General features: G+C 42.7%; 1 protein-coding gene across 16 annotated transcripts in view; it reads right to left on the minus strand.

Moving 5' to 3' along the window:
- PLCB4 (phospholipase C beta 4) overlaps positions 1-20,642 on the minus strand; it is a 325,436-nt gene extending 304,794 nt beyond the window's left edge. For 3 of the 16 annotated variants that reach the window (XM_073339639.1, XM_073339645.1, XM_073339644.1), the window contains exon 1: positions 20,294-20,637. The gene's annotated coding sequence lies outside the window, so the exon portion shown is untranslated. Of the gene's footprint in view, positions 1-5,955; positions 6,043-19,070; positions 19,896-20,137; positions 20,243-20,293 lie in introns of those variants that run through there. The other 13 variants (XM_073339640.1, XM_073339646.1, XM_073339654.1 and 10 more) reach the window with 10 other exon arrangements.
- Positions 20,643-21,358: the final 716 nt, after the last annotated feature.

The raw sequence follows: 21,358 nt of genomic DNA on the forward strand, positions 1-21,358 counted from the left end.
TATTGACAATGTGTTCTTCCAGTAGAAGAAAACAAAAGTTGTTTTACTTTAAAAAAAAAAAATAACAGATCCAACTTCTCTGCTTACCCCAATGCACCTTTATATTGATCTCACTATTGCACAATCACACACGGAAGACTAACCCAGTTTCTACAGTTGTTTCTAGGGACAAGTGAAATCAGCTCACAGCACAGAATAATTAAGTCACTACTCAGAACATGCTGCTGTTGGGAAAACGATGCAAGACATAACAACAATATCTTAATACATAAACGGATCCTTCCAACAGTTTGTAAGATACATGATGGATATTTTTACTCTGCATCTAGAGATTCTGGGCCAAATTCAACTCAGTTACACCAGATAAATCCACCAAAGTCACCTGCATTACTCCAGACTTAATGTATATAACATAGCAGAATTTGGCCCAAAATTCCTATCGTCAGTCATTTATAGCCTTTCTGGGGGAAAATTACCTTTGGGTCTGAAATTTCTATGTTCCATTTCAGCCCATGCCTGACATGTTGGAAAGTTTACTGGGAAAAAAAATGCAGCTTCTGTTTCTTTGTACAAATAGGAATAAAATGTATCTTTCACCAGTTTAGTATTTTTCAGAAGCTTGTTTCTGCTCAGAAACTCCAGTGGCCTTTTTAGTGAAATGGTAAACTCCTTGGGACAAGGACTTCGAACCAGATTCAAGACTCGCTTGCACTCATGGAAATGCTGAGCGACCACTGATTTCAGCCAGCGTAGCCAATGGCCAGAACAGACCACAGCTGCTGCTGCAAATTTATCCTCACTCCACCACTGGTTGGAAAGTCAGTGCAGATACAGACTTGACCTAAGTAAGGTTCTCACTTCTCTCATGCCATAAAGAAAAATAAAATACGGAGGGACAAATAAGTTGACCCTATATATCTGGCTACATACCAAGCTCTTCAAAGGTGGTCACTAACTATGTGTTCCTCATTTTCTAGGTGCCTGACTTGAGACCCTAGGGTCTGCGTTGCAGAAGTACTGAGCACCCACAGCTTATAACTGAACTCAATGGGAGCTGGACTTTGAACACACATAGGGCTACAGATGCCTAAACACGCCGTAAAATTGTGTCCTAGGCATCTCAGTGTAGGCACTCAGAATTAGTGAAAACTTCTGACCTAAATCTGTCTGTGCCCTCAGCTCCCCACCTGCAAAATGTGGAGTTGTGAAGTTAAATTAATTCATGTTTGTGAAGCACTCAGGTATCAGAGTACTACAAAAAAAGCCCATGAGAAAATTCATGTTCTGTCTTCAGAGGAGGGTGTGAATAGTGTGTACTAAAGAAGGCACGAGGCAACACACTGAACAATTATTTATTTGAATTATTTACTATTATTTATTTGAAGACAGAGCACACACTGTGCCTCACTAAATATATTTCTCTCTCAATCTTACACAACACATAGCATTGCATAGCTGAAGTATGAGGGTTCCCATGCCTAGACAGCCAGTAGCCCATCTATGGCTCTGGAAACAAACAGCCAACCATTGCTAACTGGAAATCATGACCAGAGCCATTCAATTTAAGCCTCCTGACAGCAGCCTATCCATCTCAGAACCTCTGGAGCTTGAATTATGAAAGGAGGCTGACTTAGTGGGCCTTGCAAATGGACCCCATGGCACACTGCAAATCTAATCCCATGATTGCACAGTGCAGCACTGAGTACTGGGCCCAGTATTTGTGGAAAAGCATGTGCGATTCTTCCGGAAATGAAAGGCTGGACCCATAGCAGACAGGAAGAGGGGGGTTACATCCTGGTCACTTAAAGCTACAAAGGACCTAATCCAGTTGGCCTAGCATTCTTTACAGATTTCAGAGTAACAGCCGTGTTAGTCTGTAATCGCAAAAAGAAAAGGAGTACTTGTGGCACCTTAGAGACTAACCAATTTATTTGAGCATAAGCTTTCGTGAGCTACAGCTCACTTCATCGGATGCATACTGGGGAAACTGCAGAAGACATTATATACACAGAGACCATGAAACAATACCTCCTCCCACCCCACTCTCCTGCTGGTAATAGCTTATCTAAAGTGATCACTCTCCTTACAATGTGTATGATGATGGGCTATTACCAGCAGGAGAGTGAGTTTGTAGGGGTGGGGGGGGAGGCGGAGGGTGAGAAAACCTGGATTTGTGCTGGAAATGGCCCAACTTGATTATCATACACATTGTAAGGAGAGTGGTCACTTTAGATAAGCTATTACCAGCAGGAGAGTGGGGTGGGAGGAGGTATTGTTTCATGGTCTCTGTGTATATAATATCTTCTGCAGTTTCAACAGTATGCATCCGATGAAGTGAGCTGTAGCTCACGAAAGCTTATGCTCAAATAAATTGGTTAGTCTCTAAGGTGCCACAAGTACTCCTTTTCTTTCTGGGTGAAATGTAATTGCCTGTGATATACAGGAGGTCAGATTAGATAACCTAATAATCCCTTCTAGCCCTAAAATCTATGAATCTACACAACCTTGCAGCCCTGTATACAGGATCTGGATCAAGTAATATCACAGTCAGATATTTTCCCATTTAACTGAGTATCAGTCATATGACACAGTGTAGATGACAAATGACATAATGGTTGAAGTTACTCTGCACGACAAGTCCTTGTTTTACATTTCCTTGTCCAGACTGTAGCTTTCTACCTCAGCAGCACCAGTTTAAGAGCGGCTACTCTAAACTGACATCAAAAAAAGTGAATTTTGTCTGTTTTTGCCCAAAGGAATACAGTGATGGAATCAATAGAAAACTCCACTTTCATAAACCATCTATGGCCGTACAAAGGACATATGTGCTCAGGCACATTGTGTGAAGTAAGCAAACTGCCTTACCAGTAAAAAAAAAATTTATAGCCTGTGGGTATTGCCATTTGGACAGCTTGGCACCGATCTTGCAATTAACATAACACGCACACACACCCACACACACCATGCTTGCTGCACATTTCTCAGAACAGGATCAGGGTGCATACAACCAATTTGAAAAACAAAAGCTACTCTGGATATCTATATAGAATGGGTTTTGGACTGATTGCATGACACATCCAGATTAGTTCCACAGGAAAAAGGGTTTTTAATGGCTCTCCAGATGGGCTGGAATTTTAGGATTATTCTTACTGAAAAGGAGACTGACTGCAATGACAGTGATTGCATCTTTTTTAATGACGTTTATAAGCAAAACATTACTGTCTAAGGGATTTTTAATATTTTTCTGAAATAAATGGATTCCTGTTATCACTCAAAATATAATAGTTTAAAGCAGGCAATAAATAAGATCCTCTTTTGTGTAAAAGAAACAAAACTGTAATACCACAAACTCTGATCCTAATACACTTTCAACATACCTCAGAAATACAGGCTAACAGTTTATTTCTAAAATTTCCCAAAGACATATATTCAGACAATTAAATGTAAATAAAGGTAAAAATAATGAATAAGATAAAGGCTCTTTTGTCTTGAGGCATAACTACTATAGGAATGCACTATTCTCTCTACTTTTCCTTATATTCCAGCCATATGTCAAATTACTTTTCTTACACATTGTACTAAAGCTATACAGATAGGCACCAACTAGTACAAGAGTAGATAAAATATTCTATCTACATTTTCTAAAGCCAAATTTAAAAAAAAACACATTGGTTATTTTTATAGAGTTTCTTTGTAGTAGTTCTTTAGAACAAAAATAATCCTAAAAAACGCAATTCAAAAATCTGTGAAATTAGTCACTGAAAAAAGAAAGTTAGGTAACAATCCAAGGCTTCACTTATGAGCACTACAAACAATCCCAGCTCATTTAAGTGCAAACACTTTAGTTCTGCTTTGGCCAATGAAATTCAATATTTTTATGAAAAACAACAACACAGCCAAGAGTGAAGTTAGGGTGACCCATAATGCATTTGAAGCAGACAGTCACTTAGGGTCAAATCCTTACCCTAGTGCCCAGCCTGACTGGTCAGGTCAGGTGTTGGGGAGATGTGGACAGGCTAGGCACTAGGGTAAGGGATAGGATAGGAAAGGAAAGAATCCTCCCTCCAGGATTCATGGCCATTCTGCATAGGGCTACTTCAGCCTACTGGCCAGCCGCAGTCCAGTGCAGGAGTGGCCTGAGAAGGAGCCTGAGAAGGAGCCAGAATTTACCAATGTACATTGCCAAAAAGCCACAGTAATACGTCAGCAGCCCCATATCAACTCCTCTACCCTGCTCCCAGCGCCTCCCACCCACCAGCAGCCTCACCAATCAGTGCCTCCCCATCCCTCCCCGCACCTCCTGATCAGCTGTTTCGTGGCGTGCAGAAGGCTTGGGCGTGGGGAGGGGGGAGCGAGGGCACGGCAGGCTCAGGGGAGGGCGCAGGAAGGGGTGGAGGGGGGCAGGGCCTGTGGCAGAGCCAGGGGTTGAGCGGTGAGCATCCCCTGGCACATTGGGAAGTTGGCACCGGTAGCTCCAGCCCCCGGAGTCGGTGCCTTTACAAGGAGCCGCATCTTAACCTCTGAAGAGCCGCACGTGGCTCCGGAGCCCCAGGTTGGCCACCCCTGGTCCAGTGGAACCACACCAGGTCCACAGCACAAGGCTGCTCCACAGCGACTGAAGTGGGGAGCTGGATCCGGCCTTTGCTGCAGGAAGTTTCAGGCACTAAAATAAAGTGCAGTAACTATAGAGTCTCCCAAGAAAACTCAGCATGTACAGGGTAATCTTTATCTTTATCACCACTCAGTAGTTCTGTTTGGGATGCTCCTGTATTCCAAAGACTGAATGTTCATCTCGGTTCATACTTCAAAATGTAGGCCAGCAGCAATTCTAAAGTGGCATGTTCTGATCTAAACTTTCCATTACCCCTACCTTCTGTATACTACTGACAGTGAAAGAGAAGGATTAAGCAGAATTATTTTTCCCTTTTAATGTTTAATGGGACTACTACATGACATCAATCATACAGCACACACAGCCCTGTATAGAGTCACACTGAACAGAACACCATTATGGAATACCTCTGCTTTTCTGTACCCTAATATAATGGGCAGTACACATATGACCATTTTAGGCATTTTCATACAAAGAACCTTTAATACTGGTGAACATCTTCAAAGGTAACAGACAAATTCATGCAGCTTTCACTCTTTTTAAAATTATCTTTGCTAATTCTAAAGCTACTTGAGCTTATCGGGCTTCCTCCCTTCTGGCCCCTCTTTCCCTCTTATCAGATCACACAGTGGTGAATTTATAATCATTTTCATGCCAGCAGAATATTACAGCACAGAATTATCACTTCACTGTAGGATCCCAGAGGAACTGGTGAAAGGAAGTTTTATTGAAACAAATATTTTCAACAACAGCAAAGGGAACACAGTAAAAATTAGTTTAATATATGTGTGTTGCTTCCATCCCAACCCCCCCACCCAACCACACCCCCGACAATGAAGGATTGATTTCATATGAGTCTGACACTAAGTGACATTACTTTATAATGTCCATTGCCAGACATAGCTGCCAGAAGTTTTTACTGAAATGGATTCGACACAAAGTTGAAATTAAATAACAACTGGATTAAACCAAACTAATTTTCTTTTCTTTCCATACACAGTTTAAGAGAACACGTCTTTTTTTAACCCAGAATGTATATCCAGTTCCAAGTAAACACATTTTGCTCTAGTCAGCAGTCTGACATGCAAAAAAGCAATTCTTACCATGAATAAACCATGCAAATGTATTCCAGAATAATTTTATCATATTACAATTGCTATTTCTGAGCCTGACAGTCATCAACCTGCTAAAAGTGCCATTACTGTGAACTAGCAATATGGATAGTTCAAGGTAAGTAATAAACAATGTTCCTATATTATTGCTGGGTTAAATTCACAGAAAGAATCTTAAAGTATATTAAATATTTAACATGGTATTTTAATATTAAACTCTAAGCACAACACCTTTTTTAAAAAACTCTGAAGCTATTCCGTGTATGAAATCTTCAGGTCAGGTCTATCCGGCCGGATTTTGTCACTGTCTGCTGATCCCTATAAATGAACAAAGCACGAGCCATCAGTTTAATTTCTTATTTGTTCAGCAAACAGAACTGGGTGTTACCCATCTGTGCAGCACATCCTCACTGTGCAAACACACTGGGCTTGATCCTAAAGACATCATTCAAACAAAATTCTTTTTTAAGTTAGCCTGATCCAGTCAGTTTCCAGCCAACAGCTAGCCCTGTACGTAGGGATACATTTAAAGGGAGGCCACCAACTTACAAATATAACATTTCTGGCTGAAAATTGTTCACATGTACTATGGAATCCAAAGGCCTGGCAGCTGGTCTGCTCTGACTGCTCCTTATTACTCTTCTGATTGTCTCACTGTTCCCTTTTGCTCCCTTTGTCCACCAGGAGTATGTACACTTGTTGCCTTATCCTACCCTTAAGACTGTAAGATCTTTGAGGCAAGGAGTACCTATGCGTCTTCAGTGCCTAGCAAAATGGGACTTTAATTCTTGACTGGAGCTTCTAGGCATTGTAACAATACAAATAAATAATAATGTTTTAAATAGCACAGAACCTTACTGTAACTGAAAGGGCTTTGAGGGGACATTTTTTCCCTAGTTTGTTTACTTTATCTAACTGCATTTTGTGCCCATCAGTTGTTCTGTTTCCCCTGTGTAGTTATTTAATCAGTATCCAGCATTTTTGTGGGTCTTTAACACAACAGGGAAGAGAACAACCATTCCTAAAAAGTACAAAAATGTGACTATGAAGCAACCAAAATTGGCAGGGGGATTCAGTGGCAGGTTCAGTATTGGAGGGTATTTTAAGTCGTTGTTCAAACAGACCTGATTTCGTACTGACATTGTCCCTTTAAGCATGTGCTGCTGATTCGAACGGTCTCATTCCTGTTGCCAAACACAGAATGAATGTGCTCCTGAGTTATGTTCCAACTTGAAAGTTTACAAAGGGAATCCTCAGAGCTAGAACTAACACTGAGTGAAGCACTTTTACATTTGTGCCAGAAGCCCAGGGTCACAAAACATTTGACGGCTCTATAAATGCGATATCCCAGACTATATTTCCAAAGCCCAAAGATAATGTAACTCTGCTATTACTGGACCATAAGTCAAACCAAAATTGGGTTGGTTTCCTAATGAAGGAAACCTGTAGGGGCCTTTAGTAGCATGTGAAATGTAAGTTCAACTAGTTTAGGCAATGCCTTGTCCCATAAATTATGCTGCACTCCTGATAGTTTGCCCAGATGTGGTATTGTTCATATCACTGAGCTTGTACTATTTTAATTTGCATATCATAGTTAAGAAAAAATTGAACAGGATTCCTTTCACTTTGCTAACATACATGGTCATAAACTCCTGTAACCCATATGGTGCTGAAAAGGAAGTCCCAGATACCTGGAATTTCAAGACACCTAATTGTTCAGTTCATGCTGAGAGCTGCTTATCTTTAGAAGTTTCAGCTTGCTGATCAGAACAATACAAGTACTCTTCGCCTTTAACTTGCACAGAATATGTGGTATCCGTCCTAAGCTTCAAAGCAATGTATTTATTACCTCTATTGCAGTAGTACCTAAAGACAAACAGAAAAAAAAAGAGCAAGGTCCCTGTTGTCTAGATGATGTGTAATAAATAACACAAAGATAGTACTTGCCCCAGAGATCTTACAGTTCAGAATATGGAATGAGAATCCTCAAGGCTGATTCCAACCTGCGTAGCATTCCTAAATTCTGATGTTTACATTGTGCCTGTGCTTTAGCAAATATTTGTAGAGCTATGCTGCAAGTATGTGCATCCATTTCCTTGGTCACTTCACCTTTAAGAAGACTGCTGTGCATCACATCATATGTAGCACAAACAGCCTTCATTTCCACCACGGTCAAGACAGATGAATCGGTCAAAAGTTGGGACGTTAATATAAAGAGACTATCTTTTTGGCTAGAACATGGCTTTTTTTTGAAACGGTGTTTAACCTAAGCCAGCTGTAGCCAAAGGTGCAAATCCCTATTTGGAACATAAAGGAATCAGCCAAGATGAGCAGCAATTTCTGCAATGTGCAGTAGATCTGAGAAAAGAACTGGATGCTACAATTGTTAAAACACTATCGAACAGGATATAAAACTGTTATTAAGCCGAGCTCCTAAACTGAAAGTGTCACAAATCATTACATTCTCTAAGCAAGATAGCTACTACCACAATCCATATGATGAACTATAGTTACTTTGAGCTATATTTTGCCCTATAGATCTTTGAAATTTGAAGTTAAGGATTTTCAAGAAATGACATCAGCCTCGGTATTTAAAGTTAGGATTGATAAATCTAGTATCTTCTTCCCATCCTTAAAAAATAAAATGCTTCTCTCGATGCATAACCTGTGCATCTATGATAGCCATTCACAAGATCTGGGATATCGTTTGGCTGAAAATGGTTGCTTTTAGCAAATACGCAGGTTACCTCTTTGCTACTGTCAGAAATGGGTGGATCTTGATCTAACTCAGTAAATATAAATTACATTTGACTTTAGCAGGAATAATGTGAGACACAGAGCCAATATGGAGCTGTCAAAAATACAGAACACCGCTTTCAGCAAGACACAAGTTCTGAAGGCAAAATGAAGCATTTCCTCTGAACAGCCTAAAGACTTCTCTCATCAGGTCTCACAAGCTCAGAAAGGTTTGCCTTGGTCAATTCTTGAGCGTGGAGCCCCCATAGGGGAACAAAAGTTGCTGATGATTTCTTCAATAGATGGTACTTTCCTTCTGAGCCATTCCTGAACCAATGCCCTGCTAGGGTGTTAGTGTCATGGTGTTGTTTGGAGGCACTGCCTTTCAGAGGAGATGCAAGAAAAACGTCCTTGCCTCTTGTCCTCATTAAATATCGCATGGCACTTTTTGCTAGAGTCAGGTTGGTTTTCCTTCCTCATGTCTAACTTTGAGGTAGGTAATTAAGTATCCTCTACTTTTTCTATTGAATACAGTTCCCTTTTTTCATTCTCTGACGTTCTTCTGCAGCGCTGCTGTGCATCATTAATCAGCTGCTAAGTTATCAGCAGCACTTATTATACAGATATAAAATAGTACATACATACAGTAGCCTCATTCACATGAGGCTGTCAAAACAATTTACAGACAAGCATTAACCAAGCCTCACCAAAATCTGAAGAGGTAAGTGTCGTTATACTCATTTTACAGATGGGAAGCCTGAGGCACAGCGAGACTCACTGATTTGTCCAAATTCACACAGGACCATACTGTGGCCTGGCTAGCAGAGCAACATAAGCAGAGGTAGCAGCAGCTAAGTAGAGACAGGCTCCACAGAGCCACCTCACCCTGGCACAAGCGAGCAAGAGGGGATGGAATCGGGCAGGGAATGGATGGAAACTTGGCTCTACCTCCAACATGCCAGGAGGCATTGCTTCACTGGCACATCGGGCAGCATACACTGCCCTGGGTATAAACATGGGTGCAGTATACGCTGCCCTGGGTATAAACATGCTCCCTCCCAGAGCAGCAGATAAACCAGATCACAATGTCCTTCCCCAGATACTCCACGTACCGTGCCATACTATGCAGCCCATTACCCCGGGCTGATTGTTATCTCACAATCTAGTCCAGAATGAGTTAGTAGAAGAGTCGGGAATAGGAAACAAGCCCGAAGTGCATAAAGTTAGAAATCCAAAAAACAAAAATAAAAACCCACAGAGGCAGCCAAAATTCATGTGCACATTTGAAAGCTTGGGGCTAAATGATGATGTTTGACAGAAGTGCCGATTCAGAAATCCACCCCCCAGCGTGATACCAATAAACATAAATCAAAGGGCAGAATCTCATAGAAGTTCCATTCTTCTTAGAGCAGGCATTCCACGGTGTAAAGTTGTTCATGTCAGGGCCAAATTATGCCCTCAGCATTGGGCTACATACTAGAGCACCGGCTGAGGTTACGTGGGTATAACAGAATGTAGAATGGTTTCAGAGTAACAGCCATGTTAGTCTGTCTTTGCAAAAAGAAAAGGAGTACTTGTGGCACCTTAGAGACTAACCAATTTATTTGAGCATGAGCTTTCGTGAGCTACAGCTCACTTCATCGGATGTAGAATACGCTAATTGATATTGTTGATCATATAGAACCAAATGTTACCATTAAAACAGTGCTTTATTCATGAAAAAGGTGCTACATATCAACTGGACTTTTAGGTTGCTCAGTTCAGCAAAATATGTTCTGCCTCCTGTACAACAAACTTGATTTAAGTCCTACAATATAAAAAAGCAGTGATAGGGGCTGGGAGATTTGGTCCACCTTCCAGTTGCCTTTAAGGAATGATTCATTTAAATGATTTTTTAAATATTAATTGACAATTGATTTCCTTTCTTTAACATTTGTAATGCACTTCTTAAAAACGAAAGAATCAATTATTTTCACTCCACCTGCTTGACAGGTTTTCCAAACATCTGGGGGGGGGAAAAACACTAAGGTACATTAGCCACTGGTATTCCAGTTTTATGGATTACAAAAGTTACGCAGTTTTAGAATAGAAATATCACCATGTAAACTCTTCCTTTTTTGGAATGAAAAATATGTTAAAAGTTTTGTGAATCCTGGTATTATTATGCTTTGCCTAACACACACCAAAGGCCTACACTGGTTAGCAAAAACGGATCTCTCATATTCAGATAATTTTCGCCCCTTCCTACATTAAGAAATCGGTTCTACAGCTTTTCATCAGAAACTGTGTGAACCAATCCCTTTGTTGCCCCCAATTACCTGTTTAAAATATTTGAATTCCTCATGAAGGTTATTTATGGTATTTAAATTGCTGCTAAGAGAAATAAGTTATCTTTTTTAAACATCAAACTTTAATAAGAAAATGGAAATAGAAAATAACCCAAAAACTGAGGTTAAAGAAATGCCAAGGTAATTTTGCATGACTCAAAATCTTTATTACATTTTGTTCTATTAAAATGATTTTCACAAAGAAAACAACCCCATTATGAAGAACAGAGTATTAATGAAAGTTTCTCTGCAAGTTCATATAGAATATTCCCAAACTAAATTAAAATGGGAGTCAGCCAACATTTAAACCAGCAATATCATCCCCCGTGTACCTGTCATTGCTGCCTTTGAATATGAAAAACAAATTTTCCAGGTTTCCGTTGCCTGTCCCTACAATACATAGTACTAGAGTCACTGAAGATTAGTCACTAAAATGAATCATTTCAAACTATTAATTTAAAGCTACCAGAGTTCTCATGATTTTAGTAAACCAGACAAGCCCACCAATGATTTCCATTTACAAGACATCCCAAAAATGAGATAATTTTGTAATTTTCATAATATCCAGTGCTTTATTATGAGTAGAAGTGGGCTGATAGGGAACAGAAATGAAAATGTAATGACACTCTAAGATTTCAGGGAACCCCAGGCTACTCACTAGGAAAAGCACAACTAAAGCACAAAAGCACAAAACAGTGTGCATCATTCCTGCCAGTAACAAGGTTTCACCTGTTATTAACTTAATCTAATTCATACGAAGTCAAAACTACTCACACACATATTTTCTCAAAACATGTGTTTCAAAATACAGCAAGAATTGCCATTTAAAAAATACACATGCTTACATGGCAAAGAGCCATTGCAAATATCAACTTTTATTTTGCTTTGTAGATTCCCACATTTATAAATGAAGCCCTGCTCTTACACAACCAACTGTTGTTGCCTGTAGGAGGAAAGGTGGTAGGCACCTACCCACAGAAAAAACTGTCACGACAAAGCTCTGAAATCACCATTTACCAGAAAAAGCAGAATTAAAAAAAAAACGAATCAAGCTCTGAAATCACCACTTATCTCTGAAAGGCAGGGGAAAAAAATCCACGACTGAGTAAACCAACCTGGTGGAATGTCAGCATTGTCAGTTAACAACTCATATTCTGAAGCCGCAGGTCAGGAGAAGGCAAGGCATACGAAATGGAGAAGCATCAGTGAAATGGAAATCAGTTGTCTTAACGTGTACACTGCGATAAAAAAAACCCTGGCACCAAGTCTCAGAGCCCCAGTCAGCTGACTTGGGCTCGGACTATGGGTCTAAAAATTGCAGTGTAGACATTTGGGCTTGGGCTGGAGCTCGGACCCTCAGACCCTTCACCTCCCCATGCCGCAGCTCTTTTATCACTGTATAGACTGAAGACCCTCAGCAGCAAGATATAGGACTTCCAAACCTATCTAGGCTCCAGAAAGTTACTTTTGGGGGCTTCAATTCCTTAGTACAGGCTTCTTCTGTAAAGAAACACAGCTTCTTCTAAATGAACTTACCGCTTATACAAGATGCCAGACTACCAGCAATGCAAACTTAGATCTTCTGCTTTAGCTGTATAGTGCATACAATATGGGCAGCACAATGTAAGTTTCCCAAAGTTCAGAGGCAGGAGGAAATGGTAGCAGAGATACCTTTAGAGGCAAGAATGATCTGCAGGTCTCTGTCACTCTTTCTGTGCCACTGCTGAAAACAGTTTGATCTCATCTACACAAGCAGCTGAACTATTATCAATCCTAGATCAGGAAGGTCAGGGACGGTCTCTTATTTGATGTAATGGAGCCAAAAGCTCCGGCAGCAGTAGAGAAATGTGGGGTGCTAACCCACAGCACATCTATACAACAACTTGTGCCAACACACAGAAGTTCCCCCCAGTGCGGCACCACCATTTGAATCAGACTGGTTCAAAGTTAACCACCCCATGTGCTTCTCCTCTTCGCCAGTCTCCACCAGCACAATGCCAGTGTGGAGGCAGATAGCTTCCATAACAGTTCCAAATATGCAAATACTCCTCCCTTTGCCTGGCTAGGTTAGCAGCCCGCATTCCACTGCGGCGGTCTGCTCTTAGCCAGAAACCATTTACGCGTTCAGCAATCCTCGCACCAACCGTGGCGCTTAGTTGCATGCTGTTTGCACAGTAAATAACTTCTTCTACTCTTTGCAAATTAATCTGATTCTATCACCAGCATGTCTCAGAGGAAGCCATTTTACGAGCACATTGCCAGCTCGCCCAAGGCAGATGTGCAGGCTCTGATATCTGTATGGGGATACAAGGGTTCCAGGACCAGCTGAATTCAGTCACATGCAAAACTCTAGTGTATGACCAGGTGACAAAGAGACCAGCTGACAGTGGTGCAATGACAGGCAGTATCCAGGGCCAAGAGAGAGTAAAGGGGGCTAGAATTCCTGTGTGTAAGGGCCCAGGACAACAGCAATCAGTCCAGCTCAGAAAATTTGCCCCTTTTAGGATGAACCGGAACAAACCCTCAAGACTCACCCCTCTTCCCTGCCTGAGGCACCATGCATTGCGCTAGTGAGAGACAGAGAGGATGCGGCAGAGAAAACCAGTGGGATGAGGAGCCGGACTCAGAGATGCCAGACATATCGCCAGCTTCCCTGGATCTGCAGACAGAAGCTGAGCTCAGTTGGAGGTGGAGAAAGCAGGAGAGGAGTGACCCCTTTGTAGCAAGAACGCCGGGTTTTTATTGTAAAATGCATTGGCAGGGGCTGATTTGGCAGCTGAGAGAAGAGCTTCCTGGGTTCTAATAGCCACCAGCATGAGTGGGAAAGTGTCCACCTCTGCCCCAGCTCTTCCACCTTATCACCACAAAAAGCAACTGCCAAGGCTCCTCACTAGCCTGCCCTCTTTGGATCCCTATTATTCTTCAGCATCACATTCCCCTCCCCACCAAAAAAGTACTCATAATTTTCAACTTCAGGGCAGAAGCGCACCACACCATATGAACAGACTCAAAATGGCAGACATGCTTGGGGGGTGGACGGGGGCAAAGGTTTCCAAGGCTTACACAGCACCTGCAACGTACACACATATGGGAGATCTTTCCTGCAAGAAATTACATACTGAGCACTAAGGCCAAAGTATTTACATTAGCTTGCATCTATCAGCTCATATGCCAAGCTGCAGCACCTAATTTGCAGGCTGCTCTGATATACCTGCTATCAAATTTCATCCTTTCTGTCCTGTCATTTAACGCATGAAAAACATTCCTAGGCATACTTTCCTAGCCAAGTGATGCACAAGTAACACAGGTCATGAAATAGGCTGAAATAATTACACTGACTGTTTCTTGCTGCTCTCAGACAGTTCTCTACATCCATCAGAGAGGCCAATTAATCTTAGCCCTCAGCACCAATCCTCTAGAGTTCTATCTGAAATAAAAGCTCCCATCCAGCAGTCCTCCTACTGTCTTGCAATCAACTTTTGGGGCAACATACATTTCCCTCCACCATCAGAGAGGATCACACAGCCTCTCCTTTCATGGATCTGATCCCCCGCTATCCTTTGTGCAAAAACAGCCCTACTGCAAGTTTCTGTCTTTTCCCCCCTACTCTCTCAAAACAGCTTTTCTTTCCTGGATGGGACCCTCCACAGAGGTGTTTTTAAGGGTCCCGTTTTAGTGATTACCTCATGGTTCCTCTTCCTTCCTCCCATTATGGAATTAATTTTTACATGTATTGTGAGTAAATTGTAATATGTCCTCACCATCTCTGGTCTAAGAGAAAAAATGACTCGCAAGACGGCACTGGAATTCTAAACTGGAACAAAAATTGTTACTTTTATTGTACTTCATGTATTTCAAGGGATGGACAGGCTATTGCTATGGTTAGAAACTCTTTCATTTCTTGTTTTTCACTTTGGTGGCCACTGCAGCATACAGATGTCCTAAAGTAGACATGGGGGCAGGTGTACGGGATCCAGAGCATGGAAAATCTTACTGAGCTAAGCAAAAGAAGAGGAGGGAAGACCTGTCCCTGGACATATATTCAGAGTCACTCTTCATATCTCTGCACATGTGCAAATTCAAGATGGAAAAGAAGAGGTTTGAGAGACAGAGCATATTCAAGCAGGCAAAAGGTAATCACACAGGACTATCTCCAGAAAGAGAAATAGGAATGGAAAACCAACAAGGAGCTTTTTAGTGAATGCCTAAGGGAAAATGTCACCCGCATTCTCTTCATTTATCCCAGTCTCTCCTGCCCAGAATTCCTTCATTGGACTGCCCCTTATTCTCCTTCTTCACAATCATTCCAGTGTTTACACGACTGTGGAAAAGAGAACTGGAACACAAATGAGAGGCTTTATATATATATATATATATATGTAAAGGAATCCCCTGATTCACCAATGATTTGCATACATTTTGGTGAGGAAATACTTGGAGGAAGGAACTGATGCGGAATGAGTATTTAAGAGCAGACTGTTTGATATTCAAATTGTGCATAGGCTTCCTTTTCCAGAAATGTATTTATTAAACACACATACACAAAAGAGAGGTCAGGCTGACAGCAGTGCTTATGCACGTTAATGACGAATACAAAGCAGTTGGTCCAGCAAAAGATACTACTTCACCCACCTTGTCTCACTAATACATACACTAAAAAGAGAGAGAGCGCGCGCATGGGTGTGTGCATATAAATATATTTTGATATACACATGCATGTGCGTATACTCAGACACATACATATGCATAAAAATAACAAGAGTATAATCCCACCACCAAATGGTCAGAAAAAAGTATTTCTTATCAGCTGCTGGTCTATCAATACATCAACTAACAGGGAACTATGCAGGTTACTCAGCTTCTACAAGGGTCATCAGTCTGCACAGGGAGCAGATTTCCTTCCCATGGTTTGGTGCTGCAAACACTGAGGGTTAGCTCACCACAGAGGTATTAAAAAGATCCCAGTCCCAAACACTATCCTCATATACTGCACAAAAAGGCTTCTTCAGCGGTTGGAGCTGGGCGCAGGACTATTGCAGCAAAAACTCCATCAGGCACTGATTTCAGTCTTGGGCTCTCTACGAGAAGACCGAAGGGCAGGTCACCCTCCATCTTGCCTCAGGTGCCTAGCAACTGTTTTTCTAAAGCTCCAGAAGACACCGTTCTTGCTGGGCAAAGAGTGAGACCAGGCCTCCATTTTGAGAAAACACAAAAAAGAAATGGCACCAAACTATCCTAGTTTAGGGTTTGGTACTGCCACTCACCCCTCTAGTAGCGCTACACCTTCCATATAAAATAGATTAGGAAGTATTACACCCACTTTTGCCAGTGGGTGTCATGGAATCTCTTGTGTGTCTCCCTTTTTGGGTGATTAAAAAAAACCGGGCTTTCCGTACGGTCTCTTTTTTTGGAAGGGGTAAGAGGAAAGGGGAGCAGCTGATGCTGTGTATGCTGTTCTGGTTATGGAGTTTAAGATTTATCAGAAAGAAAGGCTTCCCAGCATTTCCCAAAGAAAGTCAAGTTCTGGATTCCTCTCACCTCCTCAAAGTTCTCTGATAGACAGATGCCCTCAACTGAAATTATCTCATCCCCATTCTCATGCACGCGTCACTCTGGGCTTTGCAATCGGCATTGGTCCCAAAGGAACACAGCTGTCTCTGTGGCTTGTCGATGATGATGGGGTCTCTGACATAGCTGGGACACGATCCATCAGTTGTTCTAAGATTAGGCTCAAAGACCTAGAATGGCAGTGGATAAAGGACTGGAAGCCAGTGCAGGGACAGGAGCACTGGCTTGATGTGCTCACGGCAGCATAAGCCATGAAGAAGACAGACAGCCACATCTTGTGCCAGCTGAAACCTGTGCTTATCCCCAAGGAAGGGGTGGTGTTTCCTAGCAAGCTGGACATGAAGGTGACACTTTTGGTTTTTGATGCTACCTGCTCATCCAAGTTCAGTAATGAGTCAAAGAGGACCCAAGACTTTCCACCACTTTGAATGACGGCTGGAAACCTTCAAAAGAAAGAAAGGGTCAGAGGACTGGCTAGCTCTTCTTAGGGCTACCCCCCGCCAACCAGCATGACTCAGATCTTGCCTAGATTGAATTTGAGCCAGCTGCTCTTCGTCCAGGAGCTGATCTTTTGTAAGTATTGTGACATCTTATTAGTGCCAGTGGTTGCAATAGTGGAGAAAGAGATATGCAGCCAGCTGTCATCAACAGACAGTTGGCAGCAGAGCCCATAACCTCTCACTCTCGCTGCAAGTGGTCACAGTGGTACAATCCACCCTTTAATCTGAGGGTGGAATTGAGCCTTTACTATTGATTAGCCCAATCAGAAATGTTGTTTTGTGCAATTTTTGATAATGGTTACTACTGACAATCAACCAGTTTGAAGCATCCTGTAATTGGATGACTTAGGAAATTTGATTTCCACCACATTTTCCAACAATTCCCAGAATACTGTAGGACAGATGCTTAAAAATATGGAGGAAGCCAAAGTCTTCCTAAAACAAATGAGGTATTGTTTCTCTTAGACAGACACTCATTCGTAAAATGGTTGGCTTCATCTTTAGCACAGCATCCACTTCAGTTTCAACAACAAAACATTTAAACTAAAATTATCAGAATTAGTTATTCTGCAAATGACGACCAAGAATGGAATATAATTCATACGGTAAAACCACAAATGAAAATGAATCATAAAGCTACAAGACTACAAAAAACGTCAAGCTAACATAAAGGAAATATTGAAACAAAGTGAATAATCATGAGAATAATGGAAATTATACCGACAAGAGTTTGAAATAGAGGGTATTTAAATCTGATTTTAAAATAAAGTCATCACTTCCTACAAAAGCAGTACCAAATATTTAAGGTACATTAAACCAGAAACTGTTCTAATATTTTTGTTATGAATAAGTACAGTGCAAATGGATTTGACAGACTCATAGTAGAGCTCTAAGTGCACGACATTACTGGAACAAATGGCCAAAGTCAGCAACAGAAGTCAGCAGTGTACATCAGGTCAAAAGAACTGGTCATTTATTTAAAAAAGATGGAAGCAGAAGGGTACAGCTAGCGACTGGATTTTGGATGGTATATAACAATGAGATACACAGCAAATAGGTTTGTCTTTCCTGCATTTGTAAGGGAAGCCGATATGGAATTTCTCTCTTTACCCTTTCTTCTGTCTTTATCTCTTTTCCCTTTAGGTGCTTTCCTCTCTGTTCACAAAAAAAAAGAGCAAAATATAGCTTACAGAATACATTATGTGTTTTATTTTTAAATTCACTGCATAAGAAATTCTGTTTTAGAACAAAGCTCTTGTGTGTGGGCGTACACCTATAAAATAAAAGGCATTGTTACTCCACCAGATATGAATCCATACCCAGTGATCAAATCAGACCTTAAAATTCTGTTTTGACAGCTACTTGAAGAGTTATATTTTCACCAGAGGTTTGACTTTTAGATGAATACTAGGTGTTTAGTCATCAAAAGAAGACTCAAACCTGATTATTTGCAGGCAGAGTGAAATTAGCAGTTGTGAAAAAGTTTCCATGCCTGAAATGCATACTATTTTATATTCCCTGATCATTTTGTTCCTTCCTAGAATTAGATGGCCATACCTAAAATCTCACTGTAGGTGGCAATTAATCTTACCCGTGACATACTATTTTGGAATTTATTTTAATTACATTATTAAATTATCACTAACAGAAAGGAATGAGTCTGTTTCCAATTAATATTTATAAACTGCCTCTGTATGATACAAAAATGCGCAGTCCTATGTAATAGCAACCCTTCTGCTGTGTAAGGGCCTAGGTAGGTACCTGTGACCTGGAAGAAAACTGTGAATACAATAAATGTTATACTTTTAGAAGTTAATTTACAGAAAACCTCTTCAAATAAATAATATTCCTTGTCCCGGGAAAACACTTAATACACTACTCAAATAAGCTTTACATAATATGATTTTCTATGCGTAATGACACCATTCATTCTATTCTTTTGTATAATTAGGGTCTGTTTTATTTTTCTGTATAATTGACAATAACTCAGATTATTCATCATAAAGTCCTATAATTTTACACTTTCAAAGGGAAGTTCAGAGAGTAGTAAGCAACATTATACTATTAAGCAAACATACTGCACACATTATTTACAAAAACAAAGGAAAGTCATCTACACTGTAAATCATTTAGCATATCCTCTGCTGATTGTTTTTAAAGTTGTACCCCCCACCTACCCCCACCACACACATCTCTGCATGCAGCATAAACCTACCTCTGAGAGAAAGATTTTTTTTTCCAGGTATTTTCCAGAATTACTCTCTTTGGAAAAATATTACTTGAGATATCCATTAGTCTCTCCTGTTCTTACTGTATACCAGCATAGCATCATTTTTAGAAGAACCATATTTGCATTTTATTTTCAGAGATAAAATTATGACTAAGGTTGGATAACAATAATTGACAAGGATAAACAGGATTAAGTAACAGGTGTCTGACTGTACATAATTCAAAAGTCAAATACATACAGTATTGCTGGCAAAATGGCAACCGTAGTCAACATCTTGGTTTAAAAGTTATATTATAAAAATATTATGTTGATACATTTATGTAAATTAGACTTGACATGTTTTACACACACAGAGCTAATGCATGCATACACACATATATTCACACAGGTATTCTATTTAATAATAGTCCTGCTCTCGCTCTCTCTCTTTCTGTATTAAAGAACATAAAAAAAAACCCCTTCAGAGGTAGGATCCCATTGTTCAAAACAAAGTTACTCTCAGCTAAAAGAGACACATTGGTCACACACCACACTGCATTGACACAATCCGGATACCCCTGAAAAAACTACAGTGATCGGCTCAGCTGGCAATAAGGATGAGGAGAAGAAGAATTTAATTTAGAACAAAAATCTGGTCTTGTGTGCAGCAAGTGGAAGGATCGGTTCGAGCTGCGAGTTTGGGCTTGCAAAGATGCACTAATCCTGCCTACTTTGCACGGCCAGCCAGAACCCCAAGGTTATGGCCCGTGGGAAAGGACCAGAACTCATGTCAGGATCACTGAAGCAAGGGCTTTCTCCACCGCAACAAGCCTGGAAGAGCAAAATAGAAATGAACAGTCGTGCCCCCCTACCCCCTTCTCCAATCACACGCATTCACTCGGAGCCTAGGCACAGCGGTGGAGGGGCACCTTGCGAGGCGGGGACAAGGCGAACGCTCCCGTCGCTGCGACGGGCCGCCGCACCGGTACACAGAGAGACCGGGGAGGGGGGGGCAGGCACCCCCACGCATCCCCCCGCAGCGCGGGGCAGCGCCGGAGCCGGCTTCCCCCTACCTGTCCCCTTGGCTTCCCGCTGCCGCTCCGGGCTGCTCACCAGGAAACGCATCTACCGCTTGCGCCGCATCCTCCGCCCCCCGCGCCGCCTTTGCCCGTGCACGGAGCTCCCCGAGCAAGCCCCACTCCCCGCAGAGAAGCCCCCCATCGCCTTACATCAGCTGCAGCCGGGAGGGTTCCGGAGGAGGAGGAGGGCAGCAGCCCCGGCCGGCCAGCCCGCCCCCTGTGCACAGGATGTGCTGGGGCTGAGCCGCGAAGGGGGCGGGCGGGCGGCTTCCGCGCCCCGTGGCTCCTGATTTTGCACCCCCTCCCCGGGCCTCCCCCCGCTGCTCCAGGCAGGCGCGAGACGCCAGGTCCCGGGAGCGGGGGCGCGCGCGCGGGGCTGGAGCGCGGCACTGGCCTGGCGGCGGCTCGTCCCCCCCCCGCCCCCCGGGGGCTGGGGCCTCCTCGCGCCGCGCCGCGCGCACACACGGCCGGCGGGCCCGGGTCAGTCCCCGCAGTGTGTGTGTGTGTGTGTGTGTGTGGGAAGGGGGGGGGGCGCTCCGCCGCGCCGGGCTCTCTCCTGGGAGGACCCGGCCCCGGCCCGGCCGGCGCATGAGGCGCGCAGGGGCAGCGGCAGCCCCGGGAGGCGGGGAGGGGGGGGTCTGCGCGCGGGCGCAGCGTGGGAGCCGAGCCGGGCCGGGCCAGCAGGGGCGCCCGGGCCGCAGGGCGGCGCGCGCGGGCCGGTTCCCCCCAGGCGGCGGGAGCGCCCCTCCCGGCAGGTGCCCGCGTGAGGGCATGAGCCCAGCGGCGTGTGGCCCGTAGGCGTGCGCGCATGTGGACGGCCGGGATCGGTGCATGTGTGCAACCCAGCGTGTTGGCCGGGCATTCATGCGTGGTTACACGTGAACAGGGCGTGAGTGTGTGTGGCTATTTTCCTGGGCGGGAGCGGCTTGGGAGGATTAGATTTGTATCTGTAAACACTGGTTTTTCCCTGGTCGTACTCACGCTGATGAAAAATAGTTGCATTGGTCATCCAAATGTACTGACCCGCAAAGTAAGGAAAGGCGGCTTGAGGCATTACGCCGGTTTGATTAAAGGATATTTGCTTCGTGTATTTTGACATGGGACGCTGACAGCTTTAAGCTGTAGGGGTTTTTTTTTTAAATCTCAGCCTTGTAATTAAATAATTGTGGTGTGATGGCTTAGTGTCTGAAAACCCTCCCCATAATTTCCCACAAC

The sequence above is a fragment of the Lepidochelys kempii genome, chromosome 3, assembly GCF_965140265.1.
Source record: "Lepidochelys kempii isolate rLepKem1 chromosome 3, rLepKem1.hap2, whole genome shotgun sequence".
NCBI classification, from domain to species: Eukaryota; Metazoa; Chordata; order Testudines; family Cheloniidae; genus Lepidochelys; species Lepidochelys kempii.